Source organism: Aquarana catesbeiana, linkage group LG01 (genome assembly GCF_042186555.1).
Source record: "Aquarana catesbeiana isolate 2022-GZ linkage group LG01, ASM4218655v1, whole genome shotgun sequence".
NCBI lineage: Eukaryota > Metazoa > Chordata > Amphibia > Anura > Ranidae > Aquarana > Aquarana catesbeiana.
In genome coordinates, this window is record NC_133324.1 from 581066069 (window position 1) to 581072072 (window position 6004).

A 6004-nucleotide genomic window follows, 5' to 3' on the forward strand; every position below is an offset into this window, starting at 1 on the left:
GTGGCTCATAGTGTGAACTGAGTCTTAAAGCTTGAGCATGTTCCCTAGTCTCTCTCTCTCTAGCTGGCTGGCTGATCATCATGTGCTCTCTGTAATCTTGAAACAACATATCATTGCCATAGTCCCTGCAGCATGTTCTACTTTTTTTTTTTCTAGAACGGCAAGCACTGGTGTGACCTATGACATTGAAAACTATATGACCAACTTTCCATGCGTTTTTGATGCAGAAAAAAAAACACACTGGACTGCATGTGGTGTGAACTGGCCCTCAATCCCCAAAAAACATTTCCACTGCATTTCAGCCCTGCCACAAAAAGGACCAGCTGACCATGTCAGTGATTCTCCTGTTAACCACAGGTGTCATTGTTGATGAGGACAAGGAAATCACTCTGTAATGCTTAAAATAAAGTATGGTGTAGTTCCTCGCGCTAAATCGAGTAAATAGGTGGTGTAGATGTAACAGTGGCGAACTAAACTAATATATGTGCAAATTGGTGTAAATGAGGGGTGATGATATCTTAATAGATAGCAGCAAAATCTAAAGTGTTCACTTTCACTCAACGAAATAGAATAAAAAATGATTTCGCGCTTAAAATCTATCTCCTCCAAATAAAGTGCATAAGATGATACCAAATATATAAACGTGCAATATCTAAAGGTGCTCCATAGTGCAACAATACATCAAAGTGCTATGTGCATAAAATTAATAAACATTAATCATAATTGATGCAAAGTTCATATTGTGAATCAATATTAAAAGTCTATGTAGTGCTGTTCCACTGGGGTCATATGATAAGGGTGAAAAAGTGAAAGATGATCTTAGATTTTGTGATCCGGTGACACCGGGCTCTCTGGACTCTCACCTTAAATAAAATTGATAAGGGCATCAAAACCAGGTTCTCTGTTCTTGGTAATACAATGATGTAAAAATGGGACTTCTCTGGTGTTGTAGCGGTCTCTCTGCTTAGCAATACCTGTGAGATGTAGGGATAGAAGGGGGGTTGCCCACCTGGGCTCCACCAGTCCGGTGGTGTGAACAGGAAGGGGAGAGAGAAAAGATGCCTCCAATGGTGTAGTAGGTTTAAACAAGTGACTATTTATTAAAAGATAAAGTGGTCTCTTACATATAAACAAGTTAAAAATAGCTTTAGAAGTAAAAGAATTGAGGAACGGCGTTTGGGACGCCTCCTTACTGGTTTCCGGTTTCGTCTGTGCTCGGCCACGCCCTACGCGTTACGTCACCGCTTGTGACTTCAACTGGGGAACCGGATTGGTCCGAGAAGGTTGTCTTTTATGTGACGATACCGGAAGTCGTGTGTCGGCCATCTTTGTTGTGGTAAAGTGCCCTAGTATCCTTATTGATCTTTTGCGCAGCCATTTTAGGTTATTTAAATGCGCCTGTGCTACCGCGGCCATTTTACAGGTGGCACTATATGTCGAATAGCGGCCATATGTAAAGGGGTCAAGTAAAATCTAGAACGCTGTGTTGATACGAATTCTGTCCTTGTCATCTGAGTTTTTCCTTATACATTTGGTTAATCCTGATGCTAATAGATGTGGAGAGTTACTGTTATAATGTTGTTGTATCTTTGATCTAAGTATAAATAAAAATATTTTAGATGAGAAAGTCTTGCCCGTCGGCCATTTTTTTGTAGTCTAAAATTGTATCTGGTCTTCATGTTAATTAAATCATATGGAAGGCGGGCCTTTTGGAGGAGGGGATTAGTGTTGTTGTCCGCCATGTTACTGTCTGCAATAGAGGTATGATAAGCTGACTGATGATAGGGACTGTCAGTCGATGTCCAGGTGCTTAAGGAGGTGTCCCAATTCTCATAACATAATAAAATGTTATCTAACTATAGTTCAAATAATTAATACATATATATAGAGAACTCTCTAGAGGTTAATATTAGTCTAATGTATATATATCCTATATCCATTATTCAATAAACAATCCATAAAAATCCACGATAACATTGTATCTGTCAAAGTGATTAATACCAATAAAAATCTAAACAAGATATAAAATTAAAAATGCTAAGATTAAAAATTGCTTAAAAAACAGTTTAAGTCAAACTCTACGTTCATTCCTCTAGGTGTAAGTGTACGTAGAGTATGTATCCAATATGACTCTCTTTGGCTGATGCTTCTAATTTTGTGGCTGCCTCTCCGTGTAGCTTTATATTTTTCAATACCCCAGAATTGAAGGTGTGAAGGGTCTCGGTTATGTGTTGTCGCAAAATGTTTGGATACATTATGTTTGGGGTTGCCTTTTAAAATATTTTGAATGTGTTCCTTGATCCTTACTTTGAGAGCCCTTTTCGTTCTTCCCACATATTGCAATTGGCAACTGCATTGGAGTACATAGACTACCCCCTCTGTGTGGCACCCCACAAAATCTTTGATTTTGTATGACTGTTGTGTTGTCGTGCATGTGAATTCTTGTCTTTTGCCTTGAAATTTCTTTGCATGACTGCATGCATAGCAATTTCTACATGGATAAAATCCTTTACCTGAAAAAAAGGAATATGTTGCTTCTTTTGGAGGTTCTATGACTGATTTGACTATCATGTTTCTCACCGTTGGTGCTTTTTTGTATATAATGTTGGGTCTTGTTGGTAATATTTGGTTTAAATCTTTGTCATTTCTCAAGATATGCCAATATCGTTGAATAATGTGTGAAACCTGTTTATATTGTACACTGTAATCAAAAATAAGGCTTTGTGCTTCTTGATTGAATGGGGTTTTTGAGTTTTTTTCCAGCATTTTTGTTCTATCCATCCTATTTACTTCTTCTGTTTGTTGTTGTATCCAAGTAGGTTCATATCCTTTTTCTATAAATCTGGATCCTATAAGTCTAGCCTGTTCTTTATAGTCGTTTTCATTCGTGCAGTTTCTTTTTATTCGGACTAATTGTCCCTTGGGTATATTGTAAAGCCACGTTTTGTGGTGGCAGCTGTTTAAAGAAAGATAACTGTTGGTGTCCACTTGTTTGAAAAACGTTTTGGTGACTACTTTGTCTTGTTCCAGATTAATTTGTAAATCTAGGAATTCCACGTTTTTTTCATCTATATTCCATGTTAAATGTATGTTTTTTTCATTTTGATTCAGTTTTTCTAGGAATTGTTCGAGTGCTTCTCTTTTCCCATTCCATATTATGATGACATCGTCGATGTATCTTCTGTATAGCGTGAGTTCTGGCGGGGTATCTTTGTATATGGATTGTTCCTCCCACTGGGCCATGAACGCGTTTGCCACACTAGGTGCGAACTTGGCACCCATTGCTATACCTGTGGTTTGTTTATAATAGGCATGGTTGTGCCAAAAGTAGTTGTTTTTCAAACATGTGTCTAGGCATCATCAAATGCCTAGACACATGTTTGAAAAACAACTACTTTTGGCACAACCATGCCTATTATAAACAAACCACAGGTATAGCAATGGGTGCCAAGTTCGCACCTAGTGTGGCAAACGCGTTCATGGCCCAGTGGGAGGAACAATCCATATACAAAGATACCCCGCCAGAACTCACGCTATACAGAAGATACATCGACGATGTCATCATAATATGGAATGGGAAAAGAGAAGCACTCGAACAATTCCTAGAAAAACTGAATCAAAATGAAAAAAACATACATTTAACATGGAATATAGATGAAAAAACCGTGGAATTCCTAGATTTACAAATTAATCTGGAACAAGACAAAGTAGTCACCAAAACGTTTTTCAAACAAGTGGACACCAACAGTTATCTTTCTTTAAACAGCTGCCACCACAAAACGTGGCTTTACAATATACCCAAGGGACAATTAGTCCGAATAAAAAGAAACTGCACGAATGAAAACGACTATAAAGAACAGGCTAGACTTATAGGATCCAGATTTATAGAAAAAGGATATGAACCTACTTGGATACAACAACAAACAGAAGAAGTAAATAGGATGGATAGAACAAAAATGCTGGAAAAAAACTCAAAAACCCCATTCAATCAAGAAGCACCAAGCCTTATTTTTGATTACAGTGTACAATATAAACAGGTTTCACACATTATTCAACGATATTGGCATATCTTGAGAAATGACAAAGATTTAAACCAAATATTACCAACAAGACCCAACATTATATACAAAAAAGCACCAACGGTGAGAAACATGATAGTCAAATCAGTCATAGAACCTCCAAAAGAAGCAACATATTCCTTTTTTTCAGGTAAAGGATTTTATCCGTGTAGAAATTGCTATGCATGCAGTCATGCAAAGAAATTTCAAGGCAAAAGACAAGAATTCACATGCACGACAACACAACAGTCATACAAAATCAAAGATTTTGTGGGGTGCCACACAGAGGGGGTAGTCTATGTACTCCAATGCAGTTGCCAATTGCAATATGTGGGAAGAACGAAAAGGGCTCTCAAAGTAAGGATCAAGGAACACATTCAAAATATTTTAAAAGGCAACCCCAAACATAATGTATCCAAACATTTTGCGACAACACATAACCGAGACCCTTCACACCTTCAATTCTGGGGTATTGAAAAATATAAAGCTACATGGAGAGGCAGCCACAAAATTAGAAGCATCAGCCAAAGAGAGTCATATTGGATACATACTCTACGTACACTTACACCTAGAGGAATGAACGTAGAGTTTGACTTAAACTGTTTTTTAAGCAATTTTTAATCTTAGCATTTTTAATTTTATATCTTGTTTAGATTTTTATTGGTATTAATCACTTTGACAGATACAATGTTATCGTGGATTTTTATGGATTGTTTATTGAATAATGGATATAGGATATATATACATTAGACTAATATTAACCTCTAGAGAGTTCTCTATATATATGTATTAATTATTTGAACTATAGTTAGATAACATTTTATTATGTTATGAGAATTGGGACACCTCCTTAAGCACCTGGACATCGACTGACAGTCCCTATCATCAGTCAGCTTATCATACCTCTATTGCAGACAGTAACATGGCGGACAACAACACTAATCCCCTCCTCCAAAAGGCCCGCCTTCCATATGATTTAATTAACATGAAGACCAGATACAATTTTAGACTACAAAAAAATGGCCGACGGGCAAGACTTTCTCATCTAAAATATTTTTATTTATACTTAGATCAAAGATACAACAACATTATAACAGTAACTCTCCACATCTATTAGCATCAGGATTAACCAAATGTATAAGGAAAAACTCAGATGACAAGGACAGAATTCGTATCAACACAGCGTTCTAGATTTTACTTGACCCCTTTACATATGGCCGCTATTCGACATATAGTGCCACCTGCAAAATGGCCGCGGTAGCACAGGCGCATTTAAATAACCTAAAATGGCTGCGCAAAAGATCAATAAGGATACTGGGGCACTTTACCACAACAAAGATGGCCGACACACGACTTCCGGTATCGTCACATAAAAGACAACCTTCTCGGACCAATCCGGTTCCCCAGTTGAAGTCACGAGCGGTGACATAACGCGTAGGGCGTGGCCGAGCACAGACGAAACCGGAAACCAGTAAGGAGGCGTCCCAAACGCCGTTCCTCAATTCTTTTACTTCTAAAGCTATTTTTAACTTGTTTATATGTAAGAGACCACTTTATCTTTTAATAAATAGTCACTTGTTTAAACCTACTACACCATTGGAGGCATCTTTTCTCTCTCCCCTTCCTGTTCACACCACCGGACTGGTGGAGCCCAGATGGGCAACCCCCCTTCTATCCCTACATCTCACAGGTATTGCTAAGCAGAGAGACCGCTACAACACCAGAGAAGTCCCATTTTTACATCATTGTATTACCAAGAACAGAGAACCTGGTTTTGATGCCCTTATCAATTTTATTTAAGGTGAGAGTCCAGAGAGCCCGGTGTCACCGGATCACAAAATCTAAGATCATCTTTCACTTTTTCACCCTTATCATATGACCCCAGTGGAACAGCACTACATAGACTTTTAATATTGATTCACAATATGAACTTTGCATCAATTATG